The sequence below is a fragment of the Dasypus novemcinctus genome, chromosome 1 (assembly GCF_030445035.2).
Source record: "Dasypus novemcinctus isolate mDasNov1 chromosome 1, mDasNov1.1.hap2, whole genome shotgun sequence".
In the NCBI taxonomy this organism is placed as follows: Eukaryota; Metazoa; Chordata; class Mammalia; order Cingulata; family Dasypodidae; genus Dasypus; species Dasypus novemcinctus.
Window position 1 is genome coordinate 24,611,886 of NC_080673.1, and position 22,447 is coordinate 24,634,332.

Sequence of the window (22,447 nt, forward strand, 5' to 3'; positions counted from 1 at the left end):
TTCATGCATAAGTCCCACAAAATACTTCACGCATACTAGGTGCAAAATAATATTTAACTGACAAAAATAGAATTGAGTCCATTGTAGTAACCTAAATAATATTCTAATATTCCATCACAGAAAACATTTAATACCAGAATAATAGTGAAAATTCAAGATCTAGACACTTCATATAAAGGGTTAGAGACAAAAAATGTGTTTGAAGCCTTGTTGCTTTTTGTTGTGGTTGTTAAATGTCAGATTTGTTAGATGTCTTTTGACATAGCCTTTCTTAGCTCCATTTTTCTCACCTTTAAAATAAATTACCTACCTCATATGGTTATTTTGCGATGCAAGACATGTCAAGTACTTAAATCACTTGGAATGACAAGGGCCCATTGGCTATAAAGTCCTCACACCTTCAAGTAATGAACTTATGAGAGAATGAACAATCACATCAGAGGCTCTGAAAGGAAACTTGAGAAAAGTGTTTTGTGAAATGCTTGGAAAAATGGGATTTTTACTTCCTAGGGGAAAAGAATTTGAAGGGAGACTGCAAAAGGAGATGTCTTATATTAATAATAATGGGACTCATTTACTTCAGGATTCCTTCTCTCCTTTCTATATCCCACCTGCAAAAAACTTAATGTCCAAATAGTGGTAATACTCCATTTCTATCTTAATTAATTTATCTCCTCAAAATAAACTTCTGAAAGCCTATATTTACCAAAGCAAACTTCTTATAGTAATCAGTAAATAAAAATACAATGTGGGAAGCAGATGTGGCTCAAGTGATAAGGCCTCCACCTATCATATGGGAGGACCCAGGTTTGATCACTGGTGAAAAAGAAGAGAAAGCGTGCCTGCCCGGTGAACCAAGTGCCCACTTGAGTGCCCGCGTGGTGGGCCAGTGCCTGCGCAATTGAGTCATGCAGCAAGATGAAGACGCAAGAAAGAGAGACAAAGGGAGCGTCAAGGTGAAGCGCAGGCAGACCAGGAACTGAGGCAGCACAATTGACAGGGATCCTCTCTCCACATCAGAGAACCACAGGATCAAATCCCAGGGAATCCTGGAGGAGAAAGATGAGAAGAGAAGACAAAGAAGAGAAATAGATACAGAAGATCATACAGCAAATGGACACAGACAGCAAAAAAAATAAACAACAGATGGTGCAGGAGTGGAGAAAAATAAAATCTTTAAAAAGGAAAACCAGTGTGCTTGAAATGAGTTAAATTTTTAAAAATTGACATTGCTTACTAACTTCTTCAATACATTGTTGGGTAATTGGATGATACATATTTAAAACTTGTGTGACTTCATTTTTTATGATGCATTGTAAAATTACCAAGTTATTTTATAACCTATTTAACTCTATTCCAATTATTCAGCTGCAGTAGAATACTAGTTTTTTCTGTGAGTATTTCTTAACTCTCCATTTTGCTATGTGTGTGGTTCTGGGGGCAGGCCAAATTTATTTTGAATTCTGTACTGGGCTTTCAGGTGGCAATAATGAATGACCTTGGACTTATCTCCAGGCATTACAGCTCACTTTGGGTCATTTTTCCAACCACTAAAGCAATAGTTTTGCACTATAAAACCAACCTCCAATCAATATGAAGCATCTGAAGTGCATTTATATATATATATATTGCTTTTCATCTTAAAGCACTTTAACAACATTAACTAATGGTCCCTAAAATAGGTCAATATGGTTTGCTCAAGGCTAGCAAAACCAACTTTAAAAACCTGAGCTGAAGTTGCTGTAACTCATAGGGGCAATTTCCTTACAATTCTTCCTCACCTCCTGGGGAAGCTTCCATTCAGATTTATTCTGTCTGACAACCAAAACAAACAAACAAACAAAAAAGCAAACAAACCAATTTGTAAACAGAGCAGAGCCCAGTCGGGCCAGAGACATCAGCTATTTTAGTGGATTCCGAATGTCTCACAGTTCAGGAGAGCACTGTAATAGCCACGTTCCTTTTGCCAGGGTATAGAGGAGAGCTGCGGTGTAAGCCAGCGACTCAGACAAGGTTGTGAAAGCACCCCTTATCTTCAGCTATCATGCTGTTTCAGATGAAAATAGGTATATGATGTTTTTCAGTCTTTTTCTAGAGGGAAAGTGCTGACATCTCTGGATAATTCATTAGTTTTCTACTTTAGTTTACAAGTATTTAATAGATGGTTATACCTAGTACTTTCTAAATTATTACCACAGCTCGGAAGTCACGACTGTTTGTGAACTGAGGTCACAGTTCATTTGTTAAGTCTGCACCTCATATCTCACTTCTTACTATAATGTACTTCAGTGGCACACAAAGACAGAGGGTTGCTATCTTATTCTTTCTCTCTCTCACCACCCTTCAGAAATTAAAAAAAAAAAGCCTGTTCATTCATTGTGGTTCCAACATCAACATTAAAAGTAATTAAATCCTTTAACTGGAACCATTTCTAAGAACAGCTCCCTTTTAAAAATAAAACACTTTAATAATTTAAAAAAGAAATAACAAAAGATTTAACTAGATAACCTGTAAAACTGAGTTGGTTCTCCTTTGTTTTCTTGCTCTAAAATAATTGCTTTGAGAAATGGAAATGGTCATGCCTTTGGCTTTAAAATCAGCACAAAATTTATAGCTTACTCATTTGAAATCATCAGACCACATGTAGAGAACCTAAACTCTTTGCTCTTAATTACTTAGTAAAACAGGAAAGCAATTATTAGAGCAATTAATTCAGTACCAAGGCAGACCTTTTATAGCCATTTTATTCTAATAATCCAGTATATAAATGCCTTAGTTCACAAGACATGCTCCCCAAGGATAAATAAAATTATCGTGAAATAAGAGGCACCGAAAAATTAAAACATGTGCCAGTTGATGACAATAACAGTACAAAGAGTATAATGTCAAAGTAGGCCAGTTTCTTTCTACCCCAGAATATTAATTTGCTCCTAATTAATTCAGCATTTACTGCTTTGACCTCAGTACCTCAGTTATCCTTTTTTATAAATTACCTCTCAGAATAATAAACAACAAAATCAATATGATGATAAATTTCAATTTAGCTAAATAGAACATTTATATAGCAAAATTAGTGGTTTCTTCTTTTCTATGTCAATTATTTGAGGCCAAAGAGATGACCTTTTGGATCTGTAAAATTATCTGTGGGTTTTACATTTCTATCAAAGATGAAAACTGTTTTCCCCCTGATTTTCATAATTTATTTTTCCATAAGAGTAACACTTTAACCAAGTTGCTTATCTCAGGGTAAGTGTTCAGAATGATTTCTTCATTTGAAAGGTTTCCTGAAGATTTTCAGATAGCAGGTTTGTACTACAATTATGAGAGATGTTGTATACATGTTTTAAGCATCATTTTGTTTTATTAATATTCTGGTTAATGTGTGGGGAAAACCTTGAAAGTATGTCCTCCCCATCAAAGTTCTAGAATTGAATGTACTTTGATGTATACATATATGATGAAAGCCGAAAATTAATATTACCAAAGGAAAACTAGTATTTGCACATGGAGCCGACTAAAGTATACTAAGTATGTGAAAGTGAAATGTTTTGGGTAAAGGACAGGACCATCTTACCTCCTTGATTAGCAATAAGGTTAACTAAAATCATAAAGAAATACTGATTTTCTAAATGTTGTATAAGTGTTGAATTTTTAACATTGAATGTGATAATAAATGACTCTAACATTTCATAAAAGGGGGGAAATGATAATAAATTAATTCATCAGATTAGCTTAACTGTGTTGAAGCATTTGCTCTGGAGAATGTTTTACCCATCCTTCAGATCCTGGTTTTCTACTAGGACTTCAAAGACTACTTAGCATTGAAGCTCTTAATTTCAAAGACTGAAAGAGTACAGGAGTCAGGCCACTAATTGGCCCTAGTGTGTTACAGGATGGAGGTCTAATTGGCCGTCTCTCTGATGCATTACCAAAACTGTACAAAGAGGACACTTTATGCAGACTGTGGTTGGCAGTGGTGTCCCTGTTGGCTGGCCAGTATTTTGACATCCTGCGACCTCTAGTGAGAACCAGAAGTTGTCAGCCAACATAAATTTCCTTGTTCAGACTGAGTTCCTATAGGAACTGCAGAGAAAGCCAGAAAAAAAACCTCAGAAGGGCTCATAGAATATTTTTTCTTTTTCTATGCCGTAGCATTACTTCAGATTTGGGAGAATGAAAATATCTAAACATATATACCTTTAGAAAAATTGCCTCAAATTTTCTAGAAATTCCATTACAGTTATTAGAGAATCTTGAATTACTTTACTGAAGGAAATAAAAATACATAAGTACACAAAAAGAAAAGCAGTGGAATGCCCGATGACAAATATTAATTGTTTCAAAGGAAAAAAGAAAGTAATGTGCTTCTATATATTTAAATAATTAATTAAAAGTGGACAGTCTTTGACAATTATTGACAATATTTTTGCAAAGTACATACTCAAATTTTAAAATAGAATAATTAAACTCTATTTTGATTAATATTAAAAAGCAATGTTATTATCTGAAATTAAGATGAAATTAAGATATTTACTGCGTTTAAATGTAAAATATAACACATAAATTAGTACATAAAGAGACTCTCATGACCTTAACTCTCAAAGCACATAGTATAGTAACTGGCATGCAACTTATTCTGAAAAAGATGATTGTAATAACTATACTTTTTTTAATGATGCTTAGTTGATTGAGGTAAATGTATATTAACAGTATGATATAGGCATAGAAAGATGAATGACATGGTTAGTGCCCCAGGAGAATAAAAAGTCTAATAAGGTACATCACAGGCATAACTTGATAGATTGTAATAAGCACCTTATATGACAAACAAATGTAGAATTATTTGATGTTCTATAAAAAAATTATCACCTCCGCTTTATGAAATGAAAGGAGAAAATTGATAGATTACATGTATTAGACTAAATAGTGAATATAAGGGAGAAGGAAAAAGAGGAATAATAAGCACCTTTCTGATTCCTTTGATGATCTCCAAATTCGGTCCATCCTTTTTACACTTAGTATACATTACGGTATTTACTTAATCTGTAATATAAATATAGAATATATTATATTTTAATCTTGCCTTGGAAAGTAATCATATTTCTTTCCATGCTTCAAATATATTTAATAATTTTCTGTATTGTAATATGCCTATTGATAATAATAGTGTACACATTAATGTATTATTTTGATGAGGATATTTGGAAAAATAATACTTATTTAAAGTGAATTTTTATACTTAAACAATTTTTTTTTTCAGGACTGTAGTTGCTATGGAAATCATAAATTTAATCCTCATTTCAAAAACTTGGAACACTCCATACCTATGATTTAGTGATATAACACTTAAGGATATTCCAAAAAACATATGTTGAACCAGAAATGCTTCCAGATTACAGAGTTCAGTTGACCAAGGTTGTGGCATCAGATGTTCCAAGTTTCCTTTCCCTCACAACTAGCAAAATCTGGCAGAGGCATCTTCCTCAGAACTCAGAATATAGTTAAAAGTTTGCGGTAACAGGGTGAGTACCAAAACAAGAAGACAAAACTTAAAACCATGGGAGAAAACTTTTGGCACACTCACTAGCCCTTCCCCTCTCTCCTCACTGGTCCTGTGTGGTATTGGCTTATAATCCCATTGTGAGTTCATGGCCCAGTTCCAGAGGGACAGAGTAACTCCTTAAATGCATATATGTTTATGTCAGTACCACTCTATCAGGTAGAAGCTTGAAGAACTGAACCAGGACACTTGGCACTGACTCACCCTCCCAGAACTTGCCCTGTAGGCAGGAGCAGCTTGCTCACAGCTGAAGTAGTATAGGAAAAAACTATATCAAAGATTCCTGGGGCAAAGGATTACCAGTTTCAAAACATACACTAGATCACCAAGGAGTGGTAAAACTCTATTACATAAGGATTAGAGGGGGCATTCAGATTCCTGTAAATGGGGGAATCCCTCAGTTCACAAATGCATGCGCTGGACAAGACATAGGTGCGGTCACCCCTCGGGCTGAAGTGTGGTTTGCTGGCCTGGCAGGGGAGCGGCCACGGTAGGCCTAATTCCGCTGCCCCCATAATAGGGTGGTTGGTCGGGCCCACCGCCACCCCTGAAGGAAGCTCGGCATGGGCGCAGAGTGCCCTCGGGTCTCCCCTTCTCGGCAGCCATGCTTCCGCGGCCGCCCCTCCTCCCAGATGGCGCCACCCGATGCCTTGTGGGGCGGCACCCTTCTTCTTTCTCCCTGCGCAGGCGCAGGGCAGAAAGTTCCAGTCTGCCCTTTTCCCCTCCCCCAACAGCAGCAACAGCCAGGTGTGGGCGGAAAAATCCAGCCCGCCCTTTTCCCTTCCCCCAACAGCAGCAACAGCCAGGCGTGGGCGGAAAAATCCAGCCCGCCCTTTTCCCTTCCCCCAACAGCAGCAACAGCCAGGCGTGGGCGGAAAAATCCAGTCTGCCCTCCACCCCAGCAGCAGCAGCCACCAATCCCTAAACCCTGCCCCTTCCCCCAGCAACAGCGACAGCCAATCCCTAACCACCACCCCTCCCCCGTCCAGTACCGCCCACTGACCTTTCGCCGGCAACCAATCAGAACAGGGCATGGCTTCGACCAATCAGCCTTCCCCAGCCCCTATAAAACTACTGCCTCTCCCTCAGTAAAGTGGACTTGCGTGTTTACCTTGTCCCCGCGGTGGTTCTTCTGCCGTGCGCCCTCCAGTCCTGAGAGCCCCCGACAAGGGCCTGGCCTCCCTTGTCCCCAGTTCGTCGCCTGCTTCTCCGGGCGACCCCTTCGTCGCCGGCTTCGCCGGGCGACCCCTTCGTCGCCGGCTTCTCCGGGCGACCCCTTCGTCGCCGGCTTCGCCGGGCGACCCCTTCGTCGCCGGCTTCGCCGGGCGACCCCGTCAGCCGAACCGCGCCACCCCTTGTGAGACCGATCCCTCGTCTGCTGCCGGACCGACCCCTCGTCCCAAGTGGGACCGACCCCTCGTCTCAAGCGGGACCGACCCCTCGTCCAGAGCTGGACCGACCCCTCGTCCGCAGCCAGACCCCACCTCTACCGACCGAGCAAGCCGCAGCAGTTGGCGCCCAACGTGGGGCAAGGCAACCCCACCACAGCCCAACGTGGGGCTCGAACCCACGACCCTGAGATTAAGAGTCTCATGCTCTACCGACTGAGCTAGCCGGGCAATAGGCCCTGAAAATACGGAGATGACCACACAGCTTTTGGCTGATCTTGGTAAGAGGGCTAAACTCTAAAGCAGAGATAATCTGTGAATACTGTGAAAGGCAGATTTTTTTGTTGTTGTTAGTTTTGTTGTTTTATTAGCTCCTGTCAAGGAAGTATCTGCCATCTCACTAACTGGATATAAATAAGAGAAAAGACAGCCCAGGGGCTAAACCTCAGAGTTAATATATTAAAATGTTAAGATTTATAGTGTGAAACAAAATATAAGAAGACAAAGAAACGAGATAAAACTTAAAACTATCATGAAGAAGACTACACTTTGGATGTACAAGACAAGACTTTAGACAAAAATTATATTTAATATGTATATAGAGCTAAAAGAAGGCAGGAAGAAAGAACTAAAGGATTCAAGAAAATGATGAGTGAACAATATGAGAATGTCAATAAATAGATAGAAAATTTAAAAGGAACCCAATGGAAATACTGGAATTGAAGATCACACAATTAAAATTAAAAATTTCCTCTAGGATTTCAACAGCAAATTAGAGATGTAGGAAGAAAGAATCAGTGAACTCAAAGATAAGAAAATTGATTTTATTCAGACTGAGGAGCAAATAGAATGAAAAAAAAAGTGAATAGAGTCTAAGAGATATGAGAGATACCAGGAAGCATATGAATAAGCACATTTGGGAGTCCCAGAAAGATAAGAAAGAGCAAAAAGGGAAAAATGGTTATTCAAAAAAATAATGGCAGAAAACTCCCCAAATTTAAGAAAAGGTATGAATATACACATTTAAGAATCACAATGAACTCCATATAGGATGAAAGAGTAGAAGCCCCAAAATATTGTATAAAAACTGTTGAATGCCAAGGATCAGGAGAGAGTTCTGAAAGCTGCAAAAGAATACAACATGTTATGTACATGGGAGGCAATAAGATTAAATACCAATTTTTCATTAAAACTAAGAGAAGCCAGAAGGCAATGAGATGAAATATTAAAGTGCTGAAAGGAAATAATTGCCAAGCAATGATTTTATATCTGGAGAGGTTGCATTTCAAAAATGAGGGAGAGATTACAATATCTTCAATTGAACAAATGCTGAGAAACTTCACCACTGGACCTGCCCTACAAGCAATGTTAGAAGGAGGTCTTCAGAGTGAAGCAAAAGGACAAGCAATGTTAGAAGGAGGTCTTCAGAGTGAAGCAAAAGGACACTAGACAGTGAATCAAAGTGACAGGAAGAAATAAGGACATCAGTAAAGGTAACCACATAGGTTAATTATAAACATTAATACTATTTTATTCTATGTTAGGAATGTAACAAAACTTTTCACGTGTTATAGATATTAAAATGTAAATGCATAAAAAACAATGATAAATCAATGTTTTTTGACATACAATGTATAAAAATATAATATGTAACAAGTACAATAAAAAGATAGGGAGACAAATGGGTTTAGGAACAATGTTTGTGTGCGCTATTGAAGTTAAGTTGGTGTCTAACCAAATATACCTATATTGATTTAGGATATTAAATTTCAGGGCCATTGTAATCACAAAATTATCTGAAAAATATATGTAGAAATAGATGAGAAGGGACTCAAAATGGTATACTTCAAAAAGTTTAAAATTATGAAATTAGGAAATGTTGGAAGAATTGAGGGACAAAAGGAGATAAGAGCTGCAAGACCAAATAGAAATAGTAAAAAGGCAGAAGAAAATATTACATTATTAGTAATTACTTTAAATATATGGATTAAAATCTCCATTCAAAAAGATTTGAGGTGCAGAATGGATTTTTTTAAAAATGACCCAACCATATGCTATTTATGAGAGATTCACCTTAAATTCAAAGACAATGTAGGTTGAAGTGAAAGGATGGAAAAAATATCTCATGCACACAGTAACCAAAAGAGAGCTGGGTAGTTATACTAATATCAGATATGATAGACTTTAACTCAGAAATTGTTACTAGGGACAAGGAAGGTCACTATATACTAATAAAGGGGTCAATTCAACAAAAAGTTATAGCAATTATAAAGACATATGCATTTAACAGCAGTATGCCAAATTTATGAAGCAAATATTAATGTATTTGAAGGGAGAAATGGATGGTTCTATATTAATAGTAGGAGACTGCAATGCACCATTTTCAATTATGGGCAGAAAATTTAGGAGAAAGATAAATAAAGAAATGGAAAACTTGACTAAGTCTATAAGCCAACTAAACGTAAAAGCAACAGAGGCAACAGTTCACCCAATAACAGCAAATTACACATTTTTCTCCAGTGCACATGGTTCATTCTCTAGAAGACACCATATGTTAGGTCACAAAACAAGTCACAGTAAATTTAAAAGTATTGAAATCATACCTGTAGTCAGTGTATCTTCTCTGACTACAATGGAAAGAAGTGAGAAATCAGTAACAGAGGAGGAACAGAAAAATTCACAAATATGCAGAAATTAAGCAACATACTTTTAAATAACCAGTGAATCAAAGGAGAATCCCATGGGAAATTACAAAATATCTTGAGATATTGGGAACAACAACATACCCAAACTCATGGGTTGCAGCAAATGAAGTGCTGAGAGAGATTTTAATAGCTCTAAATGCTCCCTTTAAAAATTAAATGATCTCAAACCAGACACATAATTTCACACCAAAAGGAACTTGATAAAGAAGAGCAAACTAATCCAAAGTGAACAGAAAGAAGTAAATAACAAAGATTATGAAATAGAAAATTTAAAATAAAACTAGAGAAAGTCAACAAAACCAAAAGTTAATTATTTGAAATTATCAATAAAATCTACAAACTATTAGCTAGACAGAGATAGAATGCAAATTACTAAAATCAGAAATGAAAAGGTGATATTATTACTGACCCCACTGAAATAAAACAGGACTATAAGAGGAAAGTAGAAACAGGTGTATGCTAATAAATTAGATAACCTAGATGAAATGGACAAATTCTTTTAAAAAAACACACAACTACACTGAATCAAGAAGAAATAGAAAATCTCAACTAACTAATAACTAGTAATGTTAAGACCAAGATAAGAATGACCACTATCACCACTGTTATTCAACATTGTACAAGAAGTTCTTGCCAGAGCAATTAGGCAAGTGAAAAGAAATAACAAGTATACAAATTGGACAGGAAGAAATAAAAGTTTCCCTATTTCCAGATGACATAGTCCTAAATGTAGAATATCCTGAAAAATCCTCAACAAAGCAACTAGAGGTAATAAAACAAAAAAGTGACAGGGTACAAGATCAGCACACTAAAATCAGAGGGGTTTCTGTACATTAGTAATGCATAATCTGAAGAGGAAATAAAGAAAAAACTCCATTTATAATAACTGAAAGAAAAATAGGAATAAATTTAACCAAGGAGGAACATGGAAATCTACAAAACAATGCTGAAAATTTTAAAAGACCTAAATAAATGGATACACATCTGTATTTATGAATTTTAAGACTAAATAATGTTGAGATGCCAGTTCTACCCAAAGTGATTTATATGTTTGACACAATCCCAATAAAAATTCATACACTTGCAGAAATGGAAAGTGAATCATCAGACTTATATAGAAGGCAATGAGCTCTAAATAGCCAAAACATCTTGAAAAAGAGAAGCAAAGTTGGAGGATTCACACACCAATTTTAAAACTTATTGCAAAGCTATAGTAAACAAAGCATGATAGTACTGGCATAAGAACAGACGCATGGACCAACAGAATCAAGTGAAGAGTTCAGAAATAATCTTTCACAGCTACGGCCAAATTATTTTTATAGAGATGTCAGTTCTACTCTTCAGGGAAAGAATAGGATCTTCAACAAATGGTGCTGGAAGAACTGATTATCTATACGCAAACAAATGAAAGTGGACCCCTACCTCATACCATATACAATAACTAACTAAAAGTGGATCAAACACCTAAATATAAGAACCAAAACTATAAAACTCCTAGAAAAAAACATAGGGAAACATCTTCAGGATCCTGTGTGGGGCTGTGATTTCTCAACATCCACAACATCCACAACATCCACAACAAAAGACAAAATAGATAAATGGTATTGCATCAAAAACCTTTTTGTGCACCAAAGCAGCATAAAAGTAAAAAGACATCCTAGAGAATAGGGGAAAATATTTGGAAATCACATCTCATAAGGGGTTAATACCCAGAATATATATAGAAATCCTACAATTCAACAAAAAAAGATAGACAAACTATTTTTTAATGGGTAAAGACTTGAATAGAAGATATACAAATGAACAAAAGCATGTGAAAATATTCTCAACAACATTAGCCATTGGTTTTGCAAATCAAAACCACAATTAAGTACCATTTCACACCCACTAGAATAGCAATTATTTTTTTTAAAGTGGAAAATAGCAAGTGTTGTAGAGGATATGGAGATACAGAAACACTCATTCATTTTTGGTAGGAATGTGCATTGGTATACCACTGTGGGAAATAATTGTGTGGTTCTTCAGAAAGTTAAGTATAGAATTATTGATGATCTAACAATCCTACTTCTCGGTATATACCCAAAAGAATTGAAAGCAGATATTTGCACACTGATGTTCATAGTGGCACTATTCACAATTGCCAAAAGTTGGAAGCAATCCAAGTGTCCATCAGCAAATGAATGGAGAAAGAAACTGTGGTAAATATAGACAATGGAATATTACTTAGCCATAAAAAGGAATGAAGTTCTGATAAGTGCTACAATGTGGTAGAACCTTGAAGACATCATGTTGAGTGAAATAAGCCAGACACAAAAGTACAACTATTGTGTAAATTCACTTATGTAAAATAATTAGAATATACAAGTTCATAGAGTCAGAAATTAGAATAGAGGTTACATGTGAGTGGGATGGTTATGGTGGCACAGGGAATGGGGAGTTTGTGTTTCTTGGGTAAAGAGCTTCTGTTTGGGGTAATGGAAAAGTTTTGGTGATGGATGGTGTTGATAGTAACACAACATTGTGAATATGATTAACACCACTGTGTTATGTATTTGAAAGAGGTTAAAATGGGACAGTTCAGGTTATAAAAATGTAACCAGAATAAAAAATTTAAAACATCATAAATTTGTAAACAAGAAAGAGTGAAACCTACTGTAACCTATGCACTATAGTTTTTAATATAAGTGTAATAAGATTATTTCATGAGTTGTTACAAAGGTACCACACTATGCTAACTGTTAATAATAGGGAAAATTGCATGTATAGGGGTGTATTTATGGAAACTCTATTTTCTGCATGATTTTTTTCTTAAACCTACAACTTCTCTATTTAAAAAAATGAGAAAAAAATGCTTCTTGAAAAAATGTTTAGATTTTTTGATCAAATGGTTCTTATCTTAAATATTTATAATTATGTATTATACATTTACATATGTAATCAGTTTGTATTATATTGCATTAAGAAGTCCCAGAGTAAAGAAATATATTTAATTGAACTGAATCCAATCTTGTTTAAAACAATCTCTTTAACTTCCATTCCAGGGAATATTCTTTGAGAAACATGCCTATAGATATTTATACAAAGCATTGCTTATACTCACACACATGACATAATATATGTAATGTTGTACTATGATTAGATAACTAAGCAATTTTAGATAGTTCTCTGTATTATTATTACAATTAGTCTACATGTAATTTTCCTTATATTTATGTAGGGAGTGATTCTCATTATTTCCTAAAGATGTCATTGTATAAACTCTATCCATATAATGACAAAATATCTGATTGACTTTATCAATAATGCAAATAATTAATTGATTAAATTTGGCCATATTGTAACTATTTGCTTTGATTATCTTTTTTTTCCTTCATCTTCGTTTTGTTTATGTAGACAGTCAATTTAGTCTAGTTATTCTAATCCCTAAAATATTCTTATGAGTCCTGACTCCTAAAATTCTGTATTTAATGTATACACAAATATTATGAGAAAAAAATAGACATTTAAAATGATTTTCATTTTTTTTTCATCATACATAGAAGTGCAGTACTAATTTGAAAAGTAATTGAAAAGTAATTTCAATTAATCAACCAGTATAATTCAACTAAACACAATGTATGGAATGAGGAGACATCTAGTCAGGAAACTGATAATAATTTTTTTAAAAATCAGCTGTTTGAATTGTTTAGTGAAACTTTGTTAGCATGGATCATGTGGTAGGGTGAATTATGTACCCAGTTAATATTAATATTAATGCGTATCCCTGTGGGTGTGAACTCATTTCTAAATAGGACCCTTTGAGTATGTATTAGTGGTTAAGGTGTGGACTCATTTGTGAATAGGATCTTCTAAAATTCTATTTAGGTGTTGCCCAACGAAATTAAGGTGGGCCTTACTCTGTGTTACTGGAGTCTTTTATAATTAGATGAAATTTGGAGGTGGAAGTCAATGGAAGAGCAATCACGAAGAAAGAGAAATTGCCATGCAATGGGAGATGATACACAAGCCAAAGAACTCTAGGGATGTGGCAAGCTACCCCAGAAGGCTATAGACTTTGACTACAGACAATGCCTTGATGATAGACTTCTGCCCTTCCAAACTATGAACCAATAATTTCCTGTTACTAAGGCCACCCATTGTGTGGTGTTTGTCATAACAGCCCTGACAAACTAAGACCAATCATCAGAATACAGCAATTAAAGTTATTACACTAAAGGTAAATAAAAAGGGGTTTGGTTTTGTGAGATATGAGTATGATTAAGCATTTTTTTTTATCTTCATCGTTTCATTAATAAGGAGGCCTTCACTATGTTATTTAACTAATCTGTTTTAATCTATGTATCTTTCTGAACACTGGAAGAACAACTGATTTTGGTTGTTGGAATTAGATGAGATCAAAAGTTCCTAGACAGAACATTTTAGGAGTAATGCTTCCATAACTTGTTGATCTGCCTTTTATATGTTGTTTTTTTTTTATTTTTTGAATATGAAATCAAGTTTGAATTTTAAAAATGATTATAGATAAGTGTCTAACTCATTTTTTATAATAATTGTAACCTTGTGGTTACCTTGTAGATACTTAAGCGTGACAGGTAGACAATAAGAATCTTAGTTATCTTTACCTTCTTTGGTTTTAGCCTACATTTTTCTCTCAAAGTTTCTGACTTAGGATTTAGACGATTGAGCCTCAGTTGTCACAATTTCTATATTACATATATAAATGTTCTAAAGTAACTGAGGTACATTAAAGCCCAACAGTTGGTAGTAATGTTGTTTAGCTATGTCTTCACATACAAAAATATCATGGTAAAGTCATTTTCCTCCAGTATAATGGATGGAGGTGAAACAAGCAACAGTATCTTCATGTTCACTTAGCCATCATCTTATACCATCAATAGACTTGGTCAATCAGAACTTCTCTGATTACTCAGAGAAAAATTGGTAATGGGCTTAATGCTATTAAATGATTATGTTAGGATTTGTTGTTTGCGTTGTTTTATTGTACTATGAAGAACACAACCCACAAAGTAAACCAACACTTTGAAGCAAATTTAAATTTATATTATTTCTAATTCAACTCAACCAGTGCTGTGTTATGCACTCCACGGAATAAAATGAAAACGGCATGGTCTTTGACCTCACTCAAAGTATGCTTCTGTAAAGTAGAAATAGTCACCTAGGTGATGATTATTTGGTTGCCAGGGAAATCCAAAATTGCTACATCACTAGAACATGATAACTAAAGAAGAGAAGTATGTCTTTTGAACTTTGTTCAGTATTTTCTCATTCTATTTTATTCTCCCTCTCATGAGCACAATGCTGAATGGAACATGCCTCAATAATTACTTCGTTAGTAATTAAAGAATAGTTAGGGAAGCAGACATGGCTCAAGTGATAAGGCCTCCATCTACCATATGGGAGGACCTGGGTTTGATTCCTGGGACCTCCTGGTGAAAAAGAAGAAGAGAAAGCCCATGGCTGCATGGTAAGTCAGTGCCCCGTGGGGAGCTGAGTGCCCATGCAGCAAGCCAAGTGCCTGCATGGTGAGCTGAGAGCCTGCACAAGTGCCCACGTGGCGAGCCAAGTGCCTGCACAAGTGCCCATGTGATAAGCTGAGTGCCTGTGCAGCAAGCCAGTGCCCATGTGGTGGTCCGAGTGCCTGTGCAGCAACCAAGTGCCCATGTAGTGAGCCAGTGCCCACACAAGTGAGTTACAAAGCAAGAATATGACACAACAAAAAAAGAGCTGAAGGGGAGAGTCAAGGTGAAGTGCAGCAGAGACCAAGAACTGAGGTGGCCCAACCTCAGAGGTCCCCAAGATCAAATCCCAGTGAATGCTAGAGGAGAAAGATGAGAAGACAAAAAGAGAGAAATAGATACAGAGGACCACAGAGTGAATGGACACAGACAGTGAAAACAGCAGGATGGGGGAGGGGGAGGGGAAGAAAGAAAAGAATAGTCAGTGAATATTAATTTATAATTCATAAGTCACGTGGTAGATAGCCTTTCTCCCTTTTCAAATACTTTTCTCATCTGCTATGTTGGTTAGCTGAACTCCAGTGTACACTCAACTTGACAGTGTCAAAAGGATGGGGTAAAAATTTGCGTCCATCAACTTATTAAGCAGTAACCATCCATAAACATTAGCTATTTTGCTTTATCATATATGTAGTCTGCTACAAGATAAATCAAATACTCAGTTTCCTTTGGATACTTAAATCATATTTTTTTATTTCTTAAAAGTATGCTATCTTCTATTTTTATGAAGATTTCTGAGTGTTGAATACTTTGGAGACAAGCAGTATGCAACCTAAATAATTAAAGATGTCTAATTTCATTTCACTGTTTTTTTTCAGATTATTTCCATCCTTTGTAATAGGATGGTACTCTGCCTTCCTGAGACACTTGATACTTTCATTGATATTCAGGTTTTCATCATATCTTGAAGGAAATTTGATCACTTACTTTTCCTTAGACAATTTAATATTGTTGATAGTATTTTCAAATTATAATCATGGATGCCTACATACATACTGTTTTATCATAATTTTTTGTTCTGTGATTGTAGAGCTCAATGCCTTTTTCATTCTCAATTTTATGCATTTCCAATTTTTCTTTTATTTACCTTATAATAATAATCAAAAACTTTTCCTAATTGTTTATTTACATATTTTTCTTTAATTTCTTCTTCCTTTTGTGTTCATTTCATTGATTTTTAAAGCATTTTAAAACCCTCAGATATTTTTTTTTCTTTAGGATTGAAAATATTCATGATGATAAAGCTTAGCAGTTAAAGTTCCACTGCAGAAACCAAAACTATTCTTTCTAGATTAAGCAGAAAGAGATTTGATGGAATTGTATGTTTAAGAGTTTTGGAAAGACTGGGAAAAGCACTCCTCATATTGATTCTCCAAGAACCCGGAAGACCACAAAACTGGCCTGCCCTGGGAGATAGCACTTTTGATGCACTCAGGAAAGTTGGAAATGAGGAGATGTCACTGGAAATTTTGACATGATAGAGGATGATAGCACTAGTAGACAAGACACTTAATCAGTGATTACAAATACACTACCTGTGTTTAAAATGTTGGAGGAAAAAAATATCAAGGTGAGGAGAAAATGGAAGATAAATAGCCAAATCAACATAAACATTAACAATACAATGTCAGAATGAAAATATACCAGATAGGATTAACAGTACATTAGACAATGCATAAGAAAAGGTAAGTGAACTTGAAGGCATAACTATGGATACTATCAAAGTGAAACAAAGAAGATAAAAGACTGGAAAAATGAACAGAGTATTAATAAGCCATGGCACAGCGTCAAAGAGCCTAACATTGTTTACTTGGAGTGCCAAAAGGGAAGGACAAAGATGGAGGACAGAAAAAAAATTGAAGACATAATGGTGAAATTTTTCCAAATTTGTTGAAAACCGTATTGCTCTCCCAAAGAGAAAGCGAAAAAATAAACTAAAACCAAACAAAAACAAACAAAAAAACCCTTAGTTATTGGAGGAAACTAGGGTAACAATCTCTTCTTTTGAAAAGAGAAGGAAGAACTTTAAGCATTTTGCTCTACATGTTTTATAAGCTCTCTTTCAAGGTAACCAAGCAGCCTTTATTGATTAAAGTAGTTTCTTCTTTGCATGTGTATCCTAACTATTTCAAGAAGAATAAATCATATAACAAGAAAATCATTTTGTAATTTCTAATAATTCAAATAACTATCATCCAATAAATGCTAAGATTATTGAGAGGAAGATTGAAGGGAAACTTTAAAATTCATAGATCAGGCTGCCTGCTGGTCAATATTGGCATCACTGTAAGTAGGACAACTATACCTTATGTGCCTCCTGGTGTGATGCAATATGAGGTATATATATATCCACCAATAAAGCATTCTTGTCAAAATTAAGTTGAACTTGAATCTAGTCAAGCATTGGATCTTTCTGTTTAGAGGAAGTATAGGCATAGAAAAATCAGTTAAATGATAGCAGAAGGAAGCAATCAGAAAAATCTAGAAGGTGAGACATTGAGCAAGATAATTGATCTGATTCCTGTCTATGACACAAGTCAAAGGCATAAAAAAAATAATAGTAAAAGTGCATAGGAATAATCTAGATTAAAAGAAACAAGAGATATAACAACCAAATGCATGTTTGTGTATTATTTGGATACTAATTTAAAAACTGCAAAAGCACATTTGGAAGATTATCGGGGTCATTTGAATGTGGATGGTGTTTTAGAGGGTACTGAAGCAGCATAGTATATTTGTTTAACTGTTATAATGAAAAATGATTTATAGCTATGTGAAAACAACCTTTGTCTTTAAAATTACATAAGGAAGTAATTAAGGGTGTGGTGACATGATGTCAGATGTTTCCTTTAAAATACTACATTGAAAAGACAAAAAATTAAAAAGGAATAGATAAAATAAGGGTTATAAAAGATTTATAATTTTTGAACTTGAGAGATGAGTAAAAGATTCTTTTCTTTCTACTTTCCTTTATTGTGGAAAATCTTCATTTAAAAAGTTAAAATATTCTATCTTAAACATTAAAATTTCTTTGAAAATATCTAAACAGCTACATAATATTCAACCTTATGGAGCAGTATAATTTCTTTAACTATTTCTTAATTTTTAGACCTTTAGAATTTTTCCCAATTTTTTGATTTTATGAAAAATGCTTCAATGAAATTTTTACTTACATTTATATCATAGGATATTTTTGTATTGTTTCCCTACAATACATTCTTTAGGATAATTCAATAAGAATAAATTTTACAGTCAACTCAAATTCAAAAGGTATGGTTGTTAAACCCACATTTCTTGTCAAAAAAAATGGTTTAACCATTTTAATATCCCATTAGTATTTTACAAGAATGCTTATCTTACCACATATCTACCCAATAGTGAATATAATTTACTATTAATTTTTTTGCATTAACTAAATTTATTTGACTAAATTCTAGTGATGTTGAACAATTTTTTTTCTTTTATTTAAGAACCATTTACATTAATTCTTCTGGGACTAGACCTTTTATAATCCTTGCCTAGTTTTCAACTGGACATTTTGGCATTGTACTTAGGAATTTATAATATTTTTCTAAATTGTTGCAAGTATTTTCTCCTAGCTTGTCATTTTCTTTTTAATTTGTGTGATGTATTTGTGAGATATAGAAATTTCTATTTTCTTAGGTCTTATTCTGATCACTCTTTGTGGTCTCATTTTACTTTATGAACCCTTCATTCATATCTAAAGATCAGGTGATAGGTATGCATGTGTATTTGCTAATCTTTATCTATAATTTTCTCAATTTTATCAACTGGGAAATCAGTTTCCTAACCTCATTTATTTATTTATTTGTTTGTTTGTTTGTTTGTTTATTCCCCCCCACACACCCCCAACTCAGGTTGTCTGTTCTCTGTGTTCATTTGCTGCATCTTCTTTTTTTTTCTTTTGTCCGCTTCTGTTGTCAGCAGCATGGGAATCTGGGTCTCTTTTTGTTGTGTCATTTTGTTGTGTCAGCTCTCCGTGTGTGCAGCACCATTCCTGGGCAAGCTGCACTTTCTTTTGTGCTGGGCGGCTCTCCTTATGGGAAGCACTCCTTGCGCGTGGGGCTCCCCTACTCAGGGACACCCCTGCGTGGCACCGCACTCTTGCGCGCATCAGCACTGCGCATGGGCCAGCTCCACACGGGTCAAGGAGGCCGGGGGTTTGAACCCCGGACCTCCCATGTGGTAGACGGACGCCCTAACCAGTGGGCCAAGTCCATTTCCCCCTAACCTCATTTTATTGACAAGTTTTCCTTTCACAAATAGTTTGTGATACTAGAGTTATTTCTAAACTGCACATTCTATTTTTTTAAGTATCTGGTTCATGTAATAATAGAACTACTTTTTTCTAATGATTTGGCTCCATATTATATATGCTTAATTTGGCATATAATGTATACTAGGAAATATACATTTACAAGATATATAATTATTTGATAGCACTATTCTCATTAGTCTTTTTCATGATGCTTTTAGCTATTTTTGTCCATGAACTTCTAACAAATTTAAGAAAATAAACCTCCCATGGGGAGTTTTTAGGTTTTCTTTTTTTATTATATAAAATATACAAATTAATTAGGAGATGATTGGCAAATCTTTTTATTCAGGAACATAATGTTTATTTATTCAGTGATCTTCATTGTCTCTCAGTAGTTTATAATTTTTCTTTGTAAAGCTACTGAACTTTCATTGTTACGGTTATTCTTATATTTTTAATTGCAAATAGAACAGGATATTTACTTTGTAAAAGAATTGCTTATAGAATATTGAGCTTCAAATTACAATCTATAGACTGTTCATCATTTTAGGAGGCTGATTTCTTTGCAGGATGACTAGGAACTCAATAAGTATTTGCTTAATTAACCATCTGATTTTTGCCTTCCTTTGATTAATGCTCATTAGAGAGGATAGTGAATTTGGCTTATATAAACAAAATTGGCTTATATTCATGTTGTGCATTAATTTTTTGTGACTAGTTTTTCTGCAACATGGAGGTGAAGAGGCAAAAAAGAAAATTCTTGACAAGAGTAAACTTGTTCTTTTCTCTGGCCAAAAGTCACATGTTCTGAAACACTTAGTATTCCCAGAAAGAGCAAAATATTTCTCCTTCTTCACTAGAAACACACCACATAAATATAGGGAGAAAAAAATGTTTCTTTTTAAAAATTGTGATTATCTTTCACACATGTCATCACTTGGCATTAGCAGAAGATGGGTGCAAAGTAATGGGGCTGTTAAGATTGGGTCCAGCTTTGACAATTGAAATATTGAAGGTCAAATAATAATGTTACAACAATAAAGTTTATTGAAAGGACAATAAATGAAAAATTCTATTATAAATTAAATATCCTTTTTAAATGCAGCACATCAAATTCCAAATTTTTTTTGCATATCAAGTATTTTAAGGTATTAAAATCAATCAATAAAGTAAATGCCAATTATATCAAATATTTGCATACACTCTCTGTAGGTGTCAGCATTGCTTTGCAATAATATGTACAGAACTGTTTTCATCATGTCATAGGATATAATTTTCATGGTGAATTCAGAATTAAATTTCTTAGAAGGGCTGTTCTAAGATTTTAAAATGTCTTTTGGATTATTCTTCATTTTTTTAATGAAAATTTGTGACTGAATTTCAATTTGGGAAAAATGTGTATTTGTGCTTCTGCTTTAAGCATGGAGAGGTACTTTCAAATTTTTGCATAGCATTCTCTGAGTTTAAAAACAAGATGCTTTGAAATACCTGCCATAACATTCATAGAACCTAATTCTATTTGACATACTTAGAAATGATATTCCATTATTTGTTTTTGGGAAGACAGTTAACACAACATTCTCTGAAGTGATTTGGATCATGGACAGCATTGCTTCACTGGGTGCATTATATTGCTCTTATGGTTACAGGAAATACAGTGTTTAAAATATGATGCACAAGAGACTATGCCCTAACAAAGTCCTTTCTATCAATGTTATAGAAACTGCCACAGCTTACAGAAAGATACATAAAATTGCATAGCAGGAAGTGGTTAAGACTAAATATGCATAGTCCTTTTATGGGATAGTTAATAGAATTCAATCCAGGGGACATTTATCAAAAAGGAGAGATGTTTATAAAATGCATGTTTACAACCAAGTGGGTATCCATTTGGGGGTAAATTTTCTGATTCTCTATATTTCCATAAAGATTTTATTGATATTATATTCAAAATTTGAGATTCAGAGACACCTAAGATCCTGCAGTGGTAGGATCTTCTCTAGTAAACCTGTAGTTCTGGGATTGCACCTATAAGCAACCCTGCTAAGGGCAGCTTCTGTTTTAGGTACATATTCAATTACTATACAATTCTCATTCTCCACAGTATGGTAACAAATAAGCACATGTTAGAATTAGAGATGATAATGCTTACAAGAGACCAAAATCACTTTAAGGTTCAAGTACGCTGTCAGAAAACAAAGATAATGTGTATTCATAATTGAAAATGACAAAATCAATAGTGCTGCAGAGAAAATAGGGGTCTTAGAAGGCATACAGCATGGTGTAAGTATTCAAGGTAGAATTCATTTCAAGACAAAGAAATACAACAAACCTTTTGGTTCACTCACTTTCTTTAAATGGAATTCTAGTAACTGGTGAAGTTACTACCTTTCTTCTTTTATTTGTAAGTAAGTGATAATATTTTAGTAAATACTATGAATTTTTTTCTTTTGTAAATGTTGTCAAAATAATTTTATAACTATTTCGCAGCTCCTTTTTAGGTACTCATTCTTTGGAACATCTGACGTAGGGTAGTTCAGGTGTGAAAAAAATCAAGAGTAGTTTCTTTTTAAATACTGCACAACATATGGAATCTCACTTGTAACTGGCAGAGATGTCTTTGCAAACAAAAAATATCAGAAATTCCATCCAAATTTTTACTGAACATGAATCCATACAAACCAACTTTATTTTTTCATGTAAAAGTGAAATAAAAATACATGCTGACACACATCACTTAGAGTGCCAGTATGTAATAGTGATTGCCAACATAAAGATATTTTGAGGAAAACTCTTAGGTACACTCCCTTGTGTCCAAATTCCAAACCAAAAATTTCCCTCCAGTCTTCTCTTACATAATGTTGATTTTTTAATGCATTTCATTGAAAGCCGAATCTCTGATACAGTTACAATGTAAAGAGGAAGATAACCTTCTAGATATTAAAGGTCAAATAACAGCTATTTGAAGGAAAATGGAA

At 34.7% G+C, this 22,447-nt stretch overlaps 1 non-coding gene across 1 annotated transcript; it reads right to left on the reverse strand.

Moving 5' to 3' along the window:
- Window positions 1-7,106: 7,106 nt before the first annotated feature.
- On the reverse strand, window positions 7,107-7,179 carry TRNAK-CUU (transfer RNA lysine (anticodon CUU)). Its single transcript has one exon. It is a non-coding gene; the product is annotated as a tRNA-Lys (tRNA).
- Between the last annotated feature and the right edge of the window lie 15,268 nt (window positions 7,180-22,447).